The following is a 15,848-nucleotide window of genomic DNA, read 5'->3' as shown; positions in this document are numbered from 1 at the left end:
TGGCTTAGTCCGTTGGTTAAGCATCTGCCTTTGGCGCAGACCCTGATCCCAGGGTCCTGGGACTGAGACTCTCATTGGGCTCCTAGCTCAGCGGGGAGCCTGCTTCTCCCTCTCCCTCTGCTGTTTCCCCTGCTTGTGATCTCTCTCTCTCTCTCTCTCTCAAATAAATAAACCTTTAAAAAAAAAAAAAAAAACTTAAATTCAATAATAAAGGTAGTTGATGGAATAGAGTTTGGTAGAAAAGAAATATAAAAATACAGATGAGGGAATAATCAAGTCAAGTTATTTTGTAGTTCATTGTGTTATTTCTCCTCCAAGCTTTTGTAAATACACTCTTTTTACAATATCCGTTCTCACTTCTCCTCCACTTGGTTAACACCTATAGCTTCCTTCTCCACTCCACCCTCTCCTTGACTAGCTTGGGGCTGTTTTAGGTACTTCCTTAAAAGGTTCTGGATACTCTGGGCTTTGTGTTATTTTAGCTGCCATCACACTGTTGATATTGCCACAACACTGGGAATTATTCGAGGGCAATAATACATGTTTGCATGTCTTAGTGTTCAATCTTACAGTGTGGTCTATGAAATGTAACAAATATTTGTAGGTAAGAAGGAACATAGGAAAGGAGGAAGGAAGGATGAAAGGAGAAGAAAACAATTTTTAAGTGATTAATGAACTTTAAGTAATGCCATTTTTCCTTCAGATTTTAACTCCACAGGGCTGTGACTATTTTTATTGGTTATCAAAACACAGCCAGAGGCTGGTGGATGGAGGAGTTGTCTACTCTAAGCACAGCCTCAGAAGTGGAACATTCTTATTTTGGTCTTTAAAAGTAATATGGTGACATGATGGTTGGTAACATAATGACGGAAAAGGACGAGATGAATCAGTGTGAAGTCCAGACCCTGCAACTGGGAGAGAAAGACACTCCCACCAACCAGCCTGCTCCCTTGCTGAAGTGTCTATGCAAGTATGCGCTTAATAGTCACCTTGATGATGACAGTGATGAGGAAAGTAGTAATGATAGTAGTTCCCACAATCCTTCCTTTCCATATCATATACACACATTCCTCTTGGGTCTCAGGGTAGTTCTGATTTGTTCTCATTTACTCTTATACCACCTCACTTAATGCAGCTAGATTACAGATGAAGCTCACTATCATAAGTAACCTCGGAAATTTAGAAGCAGTGCTTGCATCCCTTTTTGCCTGTGTGGAATGGTGCACAAATGCCCTATTTCTGTGAAAAATGCCTTTATTTGTGATCAAGCTCATATTAACTCTTTACTAGATTATGTATCTCCCTAGATTGCAAAACAGGGGTCAGCACCATCCACTTTGCAACCGTGACTCAGTTGTCAGTGGCTAGATTTCTAAAAATCCTGAAGATTTCTCTTGAACACCTAATTCTAGAAGAGTCCCCAGCTCGACTGATTGTTCCCTCTCCTTCTGAGCACGCTCTCAAGAAATGAAGCTGAAGGCTCTTCCTGTTTCCTTTGCACTTCTTTCAGATTTCTGTGACATACTTAATCTGGGTCTTGTGCCCTGTCAACTTTTAATAGTTATAATTGCCCAACTATCTGCTCTTGTGTGATCATAAAATCCTTTTAACATTTCACTTTTCCCCTCAAGAAAATGTATCCCGGTTTCCGGGACGTGACCTTCAGCTTCTTTCGTAAATACGCAGGCAGAGAATTCATTCAGGCTCCCAGCAACGGCGGCCTCATCTGTCACTGACTTCCCACTCATCCCCTTAATGGCCCAATGGATGCCTTGCTGAGTTGTGTGCTTTTAATGTCATAAAAGAGGTTTGTCCTCTGATTTGGTAATTTCTTTGCCTCTTTTTCTCCCCCGGGTCCTTTTAGAGTTCTCTTCCAAAGTATAGAGGATTTGATTTTCTATTCCTTTAACAATTTTGGGTCTTGAAAAAGGGAGGGGGAACCTTTTCTTTGCTGCATCATTCTAGAGACATTACTTTCTCACTTTGATCTTATAAAATGCTAAACAACTTTACCACTTATTAGTGGGACTGGCATTCTGGGTGATGCTGTGTTTTTAAAAACCACTTCCTTGCAATTTACCCTGACCTTAATTCAGTGGCTTGTCTCTTTTTGAATTAATGATTATACGCTGTATTTTATTTTCTGTCTTCCTAAATTTTTGTGTTGTCTCTAAACACCTCTAGCTCCTATTTGGGATTAAATCATACGCTTCATGAGATTTAATCACTGCTTTCCATATTCTCTCTTTTCTTTGAGTCCTAAATGTTATTTAATCCTAACCTGGCACTCCTTTCTCCCTTTTCAGGTTGACGCACACATTGAATTAGAAAGCAGCTTTGCACCAGATCCAGCCCTACTTCCTCCACTTGATGTAATCCTGTCCTATGCGTAGGTAATTAAAATCTCCCACTATTACTACCTTGCCCTTTTCTCGCTGTATGTGTGTGTGGTATTTCATAGTTCATTTCTGCAGAGACAGCCTATAATATTACTGTTATCACATTTTAAACTGATTTCTAATACAGAACTCCTGTCCTTCATCCCGGCTTGTTTCAGAAAACTCTCATTCAGGAATTATCGAATTTCCCAATAAACAAAGCCGCCTATCTTTTTCTTTCTGTTGATTCTTACAAATATGAGTGCCTAAATATAGAGTAGTCATTAAAAGGCTTACAAAAGCCCCGGGATTAATGGACTAACGTTAACAAGGTTTTGTTAAACAATAATTGAGCACTTTAGGTAAGCAATTACATATGGTGACTAGGAAATTATTAGGATATATGCGCACGTCGCATGTGTGCTGATGACCTTATAAAATGGCAGCATATTTTAAAAAGAAACAGAGCCCTGCGTATAAAGGAAATTTTGAAAACCTAGGAGCAGTCTTTGGATTGTTTGCTGCCACTGCTTCTAGGCAACAGGCAAGAGATGTTTACAATCTGGGCTCTCCCCTGCCCCCACCTCTAGAAGCTTTTCATCTGCTGCTGCTGCCGCTGTTGATAGAACTACAAGGCCCGAGCCTGATAATGCCCCTCCTCCACCTCGCTTCCATCTCCTGGAGCCCAGCTGTTAAGGCCTATCTAGCTAATCACCCCTTTACCACCAGGCTCGTTTGTGGAAGTTAATGTCATGTTCAGAGAGGACAGTGCTGCAGGGAGAGGAGAGGATTTGATTTCTCATTTTACCTGGGAGAAAAACAGCATCAGGAATAAGGTGCCTCTTTTGTCCTTGATGCTTGACTCCATTGTCACTCACCTGCCTGCCGCTGCTGCAGGGAAGCCGGGGAAGAGGGGTCCCAGGACCCCAGCTGAAAGTAGAACTTAGGATAGGGATCTTTGACCCGAGTGTCCCAAAACAGTTTTTCTCAAAGGGTATGCCCAACCTTTTCCAAAATGATAATCAAATAGAAGGGAATGGAATTTTCTTTTACTTTTTAAAAATGAGCAACCTATATTTATTTAAGAAAGGGTGGGGGGAAATTCTAACAGACAATAGAATATCAAATTTTAAAGGTAACTTATCTCTGGCCTCAGAAAACAAGCTTCAGTGCTTTTTTATCTATCTCGTGGAAGGCAAGAGGAAGATATCTGGCAAAAGGAAGAAAGACATGTCCGAGGGAATTGAGGAAAGAAAAATTGAGGACCCAGGCTGTTAGGCCAAGGTTGCTGCTCTAGTTGCCAGGAAACCTCCTTCACCTTGTTTTGATACCACTCAGAGCTGGCTCAGGCTGACCAGCTGAGTTTTGAACATGTCAGCTTGACAGAGGCTGGGTGACAATCTTTCAGTGGTGTTATGAGAGACAGCCTCCCTTTCTCCACTGGTGGGGAAGATAGTTTGTGTCTTAGCGTCTTTTCATCCCAACTTCCACTGATGAACGATTCGCTCAGTAGATAGTGCCCCATTAAATTAGGAAGTCATATAGTCTACTTGTTATAAATCCAGACTCGGGGCTGATGTCTGGGTTCCAACCCTGACACTGTTGCTTCTCCATCAGGTGAATACTTGCTTTTTTGTGCTTCAGTTTCTTCATCAGTAAAGTGGAAACAGTACCTCTTAGGGCTATTATAATGGAAACAGTACCTCTTTGGACTATTATAATGGTCTAATGAGATGATACACATAAGTTGCTTAGAACATTGCCTACAGGGGCACATGGGTGGCTCAGTGGTTGAGCGAGCATCTGCCTTTGGCTCAGGGCATGATTATCGGGTCCTGAGATTGAGTCCTACATTGGGCTCCCCTCAGGGAGCCTGCTTCTCCCTCTGCCTGTGTCTCTGCCACTCTCTCTGTGTCTCTCATGAATGAATGAGTGAATGAATGAATGAATGAATAAATAAATAAATAAATAAATAAATAAATAAATAAAATCTTAAAAAAAAAGAACACTGCCTAGAATATAGTACACACCCAGGAAACATTGGCTGTTATAATTAATATTCTTTTTGACGAATTAAAGGAAAGAATTAGTAATTAAAATGCATCTTCATACTATTTGCTATCATAACATTACCAAATTTGGTTGGTATTAAATATCACTGGGTCTGACGTTTTCCAAGTTCTGTCAAAATTAGAGGAGAATCCAATCTAAAATTTGTATTTTAAAAAATGAGCTTAAAAGTAGACATCTCTTCCTTAGTGATGCTAGGTTGGTACCTTTGCCATCCACATGCCTATAAATCCTTGTTTTCTTCAAACTCTGAAGAATATTAATAACACTTTCTAGTGTACGATGCTTTCATGAATGTCATATTTGATCCTCAACCCTGATGTTAAAATGGTATGGTGATTATTCCCATTTTACAGAGTGGGAATTAGGCTCACAGAGGTTCGGTGATTCTTCTGATTTTCACAGTTGTCAAGTGATAACAGCTAAGGACTCATAAGTCTTCTGATTTTCAGGTAAATTGAAAAGATGGAAAGAATGAATGAGATGGCGAGAGAGAAAGAAGGAAATATATATGTGTGCAGAATCATATATTATTTGTATTTGTACCCTGTATAGTCAGAAACATGTTGATGAAAGAAAACCACCACAGACCATAACATCTGAAATATTCAACATCAGGGCCTTAGTTCTATTTAAATATATATCAGGGGGGGACCTGGGGGGCTCAGTTGATTAAGCATCTGACTCCTGATTTCTGCTCAGGTCATGATCTCAGGGTCTTGACATCAAGCCCCATGTCAGGCTCCAGACTGAAGGCATGGAGCCTTCTTGGGATTATCTCTTTCTTATTCTTTCATTCTCCCTCTCTCTCCCCCTCCCTCTTTCCTTCTTTCACTCATTCTCTCTCTCTCTAAAATAAAATAAAATAAAATAAAATAAAATAAAATAAAATAATAAAATATAAAAAAGACACATCAGGGAAAGGCATGACCCCAACTCCTGGCCTTCCTCCACCAGCCCAAGTACAAACAGAAGTCTCTTTCTTAAAAACTCCTTGTCTTTTATCTCTCAAATTGTCTTGAATTTCAAACATTTACTCATATAATTCTAAGCAAAGATTTAGCAGGAGAACAAACTGAGAGTTTGGCTGGAAGTTTTGAACTACAATGCTCTAAATGCAACCTGTTTGGTTAAGGCTGTTGGTCATAGAGATTACAAGACACCTATACTTCAGAGCCAGTGCAGGATACCATTTTCACTTTAATGTAAAAGTGTTGACTTTAATCTATAGGCTTTATTTGACTTGGTCCCTTGTTACCTTAGAGATCAGCTATCTTTCTTTACACCCTCATAGCAACTGGGAGCTACTAAGAAGCATTTAGTCATGATTTTTAACTGCCAAAGGTAGAGGGTGTGTGTGTGTGTGTGTGAGAGAGAGAGAGAGAGAGAGAGACAGAGAGAGAGAGAGACAGAGAAAGAGACTTTATTTTCTTTCACAATCCATCCTCTTCAATACATTTATAAGTTCTTTTTATTTACACAGGATTTGAACTAAGGGTCTTTCTTAAGTGGGCACTTCAAATGGCCTCAATGAATACCAGAAGCCATGGTGTAGATTGGCAGTTACCTACCTTATATACTCTGGACCATTAATTGGATCAGATACCGGCTCTAGTGTAGAGATTTCAGGAGGAGAGATAAGTTAAAGTTTGGCCCTCCTCTCTGCTTGAAGATTTCCAAGGAAAGGGAATTTTAGATTATCATAAACCATATGTAACCTCACCAGAAAGGGAAGCTACAGTGAATCTAGGTTAAATATTATTCTGTCTTGAAATTGAAAGGGATTTCTGTCCTCTGTTTCTGGGCGTACTCTTAGATTTTTCTTTTTTAAGCATATTAATAAATATGATACTGACAGAGAATGAAGAAACATGTCCTCATTAAGATGGAAGTTATAAGAGAAAGGGAGATCTGGCATTGCCTGGGGATTAAGGAAAAGCAATATCTAGGAGGGACACCAAAGGACTTAGCAGGAAAGAATGAAATGTGGAGCTCTAAAACCAGTGAGATTATGGGAAGTGAGTAGGATTGCAGGATGATGTAGGAACACAGAGATCATAAAATAGAATTGGGAGGCATTATGAGGGATTTAGGATAATTTGTAAAGAATTTTATATTTTTGTGACTTGATGTTCATTGAATTATATAACTCTAAAATTTACTGATATTATTTTATATTAATTTTGCAACTTTCTTTTTTTTTTTTTTTTAATTTTGCAACTTTCTTGTATGTTGTTCTATAAGAACTTGCAATTGCTGTGCTGAGCCATTCAAGTACATTACATCCCCAATTTGGAGATTGAGTCGATTGCAATTCTGCTTAAAAAATACCTTGTACTAATGTAGATAGGCATGTTTCTGCTATAAGGGTTATAGTATACTTTACATTTCCATCCCTAGGACCCAGATCATGTAATATCTTCTAGAGTGGTTAAAACCAAAGGCTTAATCCCTGATGAGTCTGTACCAAAGAAGATGGAGATTCTTGTGTTGAAAACAGTGAGATTAAGTGAAAAATTTACATTCTGAAAGAGACTCCTTCCCTCCTTGAATCTGAGAACAGTGGTAGCCAGACCATATCTCCCAGACAGGAAAGTAAAGCATTCCTTTTGGTAGAAGAAATTCTAGAGGTATTGAGCATAATGGTCTATGCTGATCACCTTACCTCGCAGAGAACCAGAAAATAAGCCTAGGCTGTAGAAGAAGAGCATTCAAGCAACTTCTTAATACCCCAACTGAAATATCAACAGAAAACCAAGGTCCCCAGAAATATGAAGGCAAAAAAGAGTCTCATAAAAGTGGAAGAGAGAGCATAAAAAAACTGATGACAAAAAAAAAAACAAGGAAAAAAAAAACCAATGACAAGTTTGAAGAATCATGAAACAGTTCAGACAGTAGAAATTTTTTATTAAATTTTATACGTAATGTGTTCAAATAAATATTGAAGATGCTGTGACCTTGAAATAAGAAGAAAAGGGAAAAGAACATAAATACTCTTAGAAACAACTGCAGGGACAAAGCATCTAAAGGATTAAATTATGAAGTTTAGCAAATCTCTCCAAATGTAAGAAAAGATATAAAATAAAGTTAGGAGTTCACTGTAGGTGATGAACATTAAAAAATAGAGGTTAAGGGCAGCCCAGGTGGCTCAGCGGTTTAGCTCCGCCTTCAGCCCAGGGCGTGACCCTGGAGACCTGGGATCGAATCCCGCATCGGGCTCCCCACAAGGAGCCTGCTTCTCCCTCTGCCTGTGTCTCTGACTCTCTTTCTCTCTATGTCTCTCATAAATAAATAAATAAAATCTTCAAATAAATAAATAAATAAATAAATAAATAAATAAATAAATAACAGAGGTTAAAAAGGTGACAATAGGAAAAAAAAACCTAAAGATAGAAAATTTTCAAATATATTATTTTAAAATATTTTCTAGGATTTAAGGATATAATTTTCAGATTGAAAGGGACTGTTGTTAAGAAGATCTTGGCATATAACTGGTCCCAAAAAGATGATTCTAAAACTTTATGACAGGGGTTCCTGGGTGATTCAGTCAGTGAAGTTTCAAACTCTTAACTTCTGCTCAAATCATCATCTCACAGTGATGAGATCTAGCCATGTGTCTGGCTCCATGCCAGGCATGGAGTCTGCCCGGGATTCTCTCTCTCTCTCTCTCTCTCTCTCTCTCTCTTTCTCCCTGCCTCCCCCTCTCTCCCTCCCTCCCTCTGCCTCTCCCACACTCATGTGCTTGCTCTCTCTTTAAAAAAATAAATAAATAAGTAGAACTTTGTGAGAAAAAACAAAAAATAGTTTTCATAAAAGTGTTGGGAATCATAATAACATCAGACTCCTCAAAACTAATTCTGGGAGGGGGAGGAGCAAGATGGCGGAGGAGTAGGGTCTCCAAATCACCTGTCTCCACCAAACTACCTAGAAAACCTTCAAATTATCCTGAAAATCTATGAATTCGGCCTGAGATTCAAAGAGAGACCAGCTGGAATGCTACAGTGAGAAGAGTTCGCGCATCTATCAAGGTAGGAAGACGGGGAAAAAGAAATAAAGGAACAAAGGCCTCCAAGGGGGAGGGGCCCCGCGAGGAGCCGGGCTGAGGCCGGGGCGAGTGTCCCCAGGACAGGAGAGCCCCGTCCCGGAGGAGCAGGAGCTGCACCGACCTTCCCGGGCGGAAAGGGGCTCGTGGGGAGTTAGAGCAGGACCCAGGAGGGCGGGGATGCCCTCGGGCTCCCGGGGACACTAACAGACACCTGCGCCCCGGGAGAGTGCGCCGAGCTCCCTAAGGGCTGCAGCGCGCACGGCGGGACCCGGCGGGACCCGGAGCAGCTGAAGGGGCTCGGGCGGCGGCTCCGCGGAGAGGGCTGCGCGGCCCCGGGAGCAGCTCGGAGGGGCTCGGGCAGAGGAAGAGGCTCCGTGCGGAGGGGGCTGCGCGGTTCCAGGAGCAGCTCGGAGGGGCTCGGGCGGCAGCTCCGCGGAGGGGGTTGCGCGGCCCGGGAGCGCGAATCCACCAGCGCAGGCTCCGGAGCACAGGGCGCCGGGACACAGCCCAGGATCCCGCCTCCCCCGGGACAGGCAGAGGCCGGGAGGGCCCAGGACAGCGAGGACGCTCCTGCCCCAGCTGAGCAGATCAGCGGCCCCGCCCCGGAGCCTCCAGGCCCTGCAGACGGAGTTCCTGCCGGAGCTGAATCCAGGTTTCCAGAGCTGCCCCGCCACTGGGGCTGTTCCTCCTGCGGCCTCACGGGGCAAACAACCCCCACCGAGCCCTGCACCAGGCAGGAGCACAGCAGCTCCCCCAACTGCTAACACCTGAAAATCAGCACAACAGGCCCCTCCCCCAGAACACCAGCTAGACTGACAACTTCCAGGAGAAGCCAAGGGACTTAAAGAACACAGAATCAGAAGATACTCCCCGGTGGTTCTTTTTTTGTTTGTTTGTTTTTGTTTTTGTTTTTGTTTTTGTTTTTGTTTTGTTTTGCTTTTTGATTTGTTTCCTTCCCCCACCCCCTTTTTTTCTCCTTTCTTTTTCTTTCTCTTTTTCTTCTTTTTTTTTTTTTCGTTTTTTTTTTCTTTTTCTTCCCTTTTTTTTTCTCTTTCTCTTTTCTTTCCTTCTTTCTCTCCTCTCTTTTTCTCTTTTTCCCAATACAACTTGCTTTTGGCCACTCTGCACTGAGCAAAATGACTAGAAGGAAAACCTCACCTCAAAAGAAAGAATCAGAAACAGTCCTCTCTCCCACAGAGTTACAAAATCTGGATTACAATTCAATGTCAGAAAGCCAATTCAGAAGCACTATTATACAGCTACTGGTGGCTCTAGAAAAAAGTATAAAGGACTCAAGAGACTTCATGACTGCAGAATTTAGAGCTAATCAGGCAGAAATTAAAAACCAATTGAATGAGATGCAATCCAAACTAGAAGTCCTAACGACGAGGGTTAACGAGGTGGAAGAACGAGTGAGTGACCTAGAAGACAAGTTGACAGCAAAGAGGGAAACTGAGGAAAAAAGAGACAAACAATTAAAAGACCATGAAGATAGATTAAGGGAAATAAACGACAGCCTGAGGAAGAAAAACCTACGTTTAATTGGGGTTCCCGAGGGCGCCGAAAGGGACAGAGGGCCAGAATATGTATTTGAACAAATTCTAGCTGAAAACTTTCCTAATCTGGGAAGGGAAACAGGCATTCAGATCCAGGAAATAGAGAGATCCCCCCCTAAAATCAATAAAAACCGTTCAACACCTCGACATTCAATTGTGAAGCTTGCAAATTCCAAAGATAAGGAGAAGATCCTTAAAGCAGCAAGAGACAAGAAATCCCTGACCTTTATGGGGAGGAGTATTAGGGTAACAGCAGACCTCTCCACAGAGACCTGGCAGGCCAGAAAGGGCTGGCAGGATATATTCAGGGTCCTAAATGAAAAGAACATGCAACCAAGAATACTTTATCCAGCAAGGCTCTCATTCAAAATGGAAGGAGAGATAAAGAGCTTCCAAGACAGGCAGCAACTAAAAGAATATGTGACCTCCAAACCAGCTCTGCAAGAAATTTTAAGGGGGCCTCTTAAAATTCCCCTTTAAGAAGAAGTTCAGTGGAACAGTCCACAAAAACAAAGACTGAATAGATATCATGATGACACTAAACTCATATCTCTCAATAGTAACTCTGAACGTGAACGGGCTTAATGACCCCATCAAAAGGCGCAGGGTTTCAGACTGGATAAAAAAGCAGGACCCATCTATTTGCTGTCTACAAGAGACTCATTTTAGACAGAAGGACACCTACAGCCTGAAAATAAAAGGTTGGAGAACCATTTACCATTCGAATGGTCCTCAAAAGAAAGCAGGGGTAGCCATCCTTATATCAGATAAACTAAAATTTACCCCAAAGACTGTAGTGAGAGATGAAGAGGGACACTATATCATACTTAAAGGATCTATTCAACAAGAGGACTTAACAATCCTCAATATATATGCTCCGAATGTGGGAGCTGCCAAATATATAAATCAATTATTAACCAAAGTGAAGAAATACTTAGATAATAATACACTTATACTTGGTGACTTCAATCTAGCTCTTTCTATACTTGATAGGTCTTCTAAGCAAAACATCTCCAAAGAAACGAGAGCTTTAAATGATACACTGGACCAGATGGATTTCACAGATATCTACAGAACTTTACATCCAAACTCAACTGAATACACATTCTTCTCAAGCGCACATGGAACTTTCTCCAGAATAGACCACATATTGGGTCACAAATCGGGTCTGAACCGATACCAAAAGATTGGGATTGTCCCCTGCATATTCTCGGACCATAATGCCTTGAAATTAGAACTAAATCACAACAAGAAGTTTGGAAGGACCTCAAACACATGGAGGTTAAGGACCATCCTGCTAAAAGATAAAAGGGTCAACCAGGAAATTAAGGAAGAATTAAAAAGATTCATGGAAACTAATGAGAATGAAGATACAACCGTTCAAAATCTTTGGGATGCAGCAAAAGCAGTCCTAAGGGGGAAATACATCGCAATACAAGCATCCATTCAAAAACTGGAAAGAACTCAAATACAAAAGCTAACCTTACACATAAAGGAGCTAGAGAAAAAACAGCAAATAGATCCTACACCCAAGAGAAGAAGGGAGCTAATAAAGATTCGAGCAGAACTCAACGAAATCGAGACCAGAAGAACTGTGGAACAGATCAACAGAACCAGGAGTTGGTTCTTTGAAAGAATTAATAAGATAGATAAACCATTAGCCAGCCTTATTAAAAAGAAGAGAGAGAAGACTCAAATTAATAAAATCATGAATGAGAAAGGAGAGATCACTACCAACACCAAGGAAATACAAACGATTTTAAAAACCTATTATGAACAGCTATACGCCAATAAATTAGGCAATCTAGAAGAAATGGACGCATTCCTGGAAAGCCACAAACTACCAAAACTGGAACAGGAAGAAATAGAAAACCTGAACAGGCCAATAACCAGGGAGGAAATTGAAGCAGTCATCAAAAACCTCCCAAGACACAAGAGTCCAGGGCCAGATGGCTTCCCAGGAGAATTTTATCAAACGTTTAAAGAAGAAATCATACCTATTCTCCTAAAGCTGTTTGGAAAGATAGAAAGAGATGGAGTACTTCCAAATTCGTTCTATGAAGCCAGCATCACCTTAATTCCAAAGCCAGACAAAGACCCCGCCAAAAAGGAGAATTACAGACCAATATCCCTGATGAACATGGATGCAAAAATTCTCAACAAGATACTGGCCAATAGGATCCAACAGTACATTAAGAAAATTATTCACCATGACCAAGTAGGATTTATCCCTGGGACACAAGGCTGGTTCAACACCCGTAAAACAATCAATGTGATTCATCATATCAGCAAGAGAAAAACCAAGAACCATATGATCCTCTCATTGGATGCAGAGAAAGCATTTGACAAAATACAGCATCCATTCCTGATCAAAACTCTTCAGAGTGTAGGGATAGAGGGAACATTCCTCGACATCTTAAAAGCCATCTATGAAAAGCCCACAGCAAATATCATTCTCAATGGGGAAGCACTGGGAGCCTTTCCCCTAAGATCAGGAACAAGACAGGGATGTCCACTCTCACCACTGCTATTCAACATAGTACTGGAAGTCCTAGCCTCAGCAATCAGACAACAAAAAGACATTAAAGGCATTCAAATTGGCAAAGAAGAAGTCAAACTCTCCCTCTTCGCCGATGACATGATACTCTACATAGAAAACCCAAAAGTCTCCACCCCAAGATTGCTAGAACTCATACAGCAATTCGGTAGCGTGGCAGGATACAAAATCAATGCCCAGAAGTCAGTGGCATTTCTATACACTAACAATGAGACTGAAGAAAGAGAAATTAAGGAGTCAATCCCATTTACAATTGCACCCAAAAGCATAAGATACCTAGGAATAAACCTCACCAAAGATGTAAAGGATCTATACCCTCAAAACTATAGAACACTTCTGAAAGAAATTGAGGAAGACACAAAGAGATGGAAAAATATTCCATGCTCATGGATTGGCAGAATTAATATTGTGAAAATGTCAATGTTACCCAGGGCAATATACACGTTTAATGCAATCCCTATCAAAATACCATGGACTTTCTTCAGAGAGTTAGAACAAATTATTTTAAGATTTGTGTGGAATCAGAAAAGACCCCGAATAGCCAGGGGAATTTTAAAAAAGGAAACCATATCTGGGGGCATCACAATGCCAGATTTCAGGTTGTACTACAAAGCTGTGGTCATCAAGACAGTGTGGTACTGGCACAAAAACAGACGCATAGATCAGTGGAACAGAATAGAGAATCCAGAAGTGGACCCTGAACTTTATGGGCAACTAATATTCGATAAAGGAGGAAAGACTATCCATTGGAAGAAAGACAGTCTCTTCAATAAATGGTGCTGGGAAAATTGGACATCCACATGCAGAAGAATGAAACTAGACCACTCTCTTTCACCATACACAAAGATAAACTCAAAATGGATGAAAGATCTAAATGTGAGACAAGATTCCATCAAAATCCTAGAGAAGAACACAGGCAACACCCTTTTTGAACTCGGCCATAGTAACTTCTTGCAAGATACATCCACGAAGGCAAAAGAAACAAAAGCAAAAATGAACTATTGGGACTTCATCAAGATAAGAAGCTTTTGCACAGCAAAGGATACAGTCAACAAAACTCAAAGACAACCTACAGAATGGGAGAAGATATTTGCAAATGACATATCAGATAAAGGGCTAGTTTCCAAGATCTATAAAGAACTTATTAAACTCAACACCAAAGAAACAAACAATCCAATCATGAAATGGGCAAAAGACATGAACAGAAATCTCACAGAAGAAGACATAGACATGGCCAACATGCACATGAGAAAATGCTCTGCATCACTTGCCATCAGGGAAATACAAATCAAAACCACAATGAGATACCACCTCACACCAGTGAGAATGGGAAAAATTAACAAGGCAGGAAACAACAAATGTTGGAGAGGATGTGGAGAAAAGGGAACCCTCTTACACTGTTGGTGGGAATGTGAACTGGTGCAGCCACTGTGGAAAACTGTGTGGAGGTTCCTCAAACAGTTAAAAATATACCTGCCCTACGACCCAGCAATTGCACTGTTGGGGATTTACCCCAAAGATACAAATGCAATGAAACGCCGGGACACCTGCACCCCGATGTTTCTAGCAGCAATGGCCACGATAGCCAAACTGTGGAAGGAGCCTCGGTGTCCAACGAAAGATGAATGGATAAAGAAGATGTGGTTTATGTATACAATGGAATATTACTCAGCTATTAGAAATGACAAATACCCACCATTTGCTTCAACGTGGATGGAACTGGAGGGTATTATGCTGAGTGAAGTAAGTCAGTCGGAGAAGGACAAACATTATATGTTCTCATTCATTTGGGGAATATAAATAATAGTGAAAGGGAAAATAAGGGAAGGGAGAAGAAATGTGTGGGAAATATCAGAAAGGGAGACAGAACATAAAGACTGCTAACTCTGGGAAACGAACTAGGGGTGGTAGAAGGGGAGGAGGGCGGGGGGTGGGAGTGAATGGGTGACGGGCACTGGGTGTTATTCTGTATGTTAGTAAATTGAACACCAATAAAAAAAAAAATAAAAAAAAAAAAAAAAAAAAAAAAAAAAAAAAAAACTAATTCTGGAAACTAGGGTGAAAAAGTAGAAATGCCTTCAAAACTCTGAGGGAAATTATTTTATTTTATTTTATTTTACTTTATTTTATTTTATTTTTAAATTTTTATTTGCAGGGGGTGGCATGAATGAGGGAAGGGGAAGAGGAAGAGAGAATCTCAAGCAGACTCCTTGCTGAATGTGGAAACTGATGCAGGGCTCCATCCCAGGACCCTGAGGTCATGACCTGAGTTGATGTCAGTTGCCTAGTCAACTGAACCACCCAGGCACCCCAGGGAAATCATTTTAAAAGAGTATATATAGAATTCTCATATTCAGTTGAATTCTCAATCAAATGCAAGTATAATAATAAAGACAACATCAGATATGCAAAATCTCAAGAAATTTCCCTTCCATTTGTTCTTAGGAAGTTACAAGAATCTGTGGTTACCAGCAGAATAGTGTCAATGAAGTAAGGAGCAGATCTGGGGTGTAAGAAACTGGAAACCTTCACAAGAGAGCAATATGCAGAGAAAGAAAAGTAAGTAAGAAAGGAGACAAGGGGAAAAAGTAGATATAAAAGAATGTACATGAGATCATTATAATATTATACAGCTGAACCATGATGCTGTTAATATTGCTTTAATATTAAAATTGAATATTACTGCCACCAAAACTTATTACATGGCTATTGGGAAGTTGATGTAAGGAGAGGTGTGTGTGCATGGACAAGTGTATGCCTAAAGAAAAGTTGCAGGTGGTATAAAGGAGAGAGGTTTTCATTTTCCAAAGTAAGAAGTCAATAGATAATATCTAAAACCACAAAAGTCAAGAAAATCGTCAATGTATATTTAGGCATATGGAAGAAAATACTACAAGAAATAGTTAAAATGATTAAAAGCATTTGTCTTTGATGAGTTGAGAGATTGCTTTTCTTGTTCCTGATGTTGTTGTTAAAAACCATGTGTAACTATTTATAAATTTCACAGGCAAATATTCAAAGCAGGAAATTTCCGTACTACTAGAATGAGTAGTGAGAAAAGAAGTCATAGGAAAGGAGGGTACATACAAGTCTACTTAGACCTAGAAGAGTTCCCAGAAAGCTATTAAAGCAAGGAGGACAGTGTTAATCAGCATCTATAAAGTATGTGGAATATGGTAGGCACTTGGTGTAATATTTGCACATATCCTGGAAGGGGACAAAAAGACTAAAAGGGTGAAAAG

At 40.5% G+C, this 15,848-nt stretch overlaps 1 long non-coding RNA gene across 1 annotated transcript; it reads left to right on the top strand.

Annotated features, from left to right (window-relative positions):
- Positions 1-1,692: 1,692 nt before the first annotated feature.
- On the top strand, positions 1,693-15,184 carry LOC144304110 (uncharacterized). Its single transcript, XR_013371084.1, has 3 exons — positions 1,693-1,807; positions 2,307-2,393; positions 15,052-15,184. It is a non-coding gene; the product is annotated as an uncharacterized LOC144304110 (long non-coding RNA).
- Positions 15,185-15,848: the final 664 nt, after the last annotated feature.

This window comes from Canis aureus, chromosome 33, assembly GCF_053574225.1.
Source record: "Canis aureus isolate CA01 chromosome 33, VMU_Caureus_v.1.0, whole genome shotgun sequence".
Classification (NCBI taxonomy): domain Eukaryota; kingdom Metazoa; phylum Chordata; class Mammalia; order Carnivora; family Canidae; genus Canis; species Canis aureus.
The sequence above is the reverse complement of the archived record's forward strand: the minus strand, read 5'-3'. Positions and strand labels throughout refer to the sequence as shown.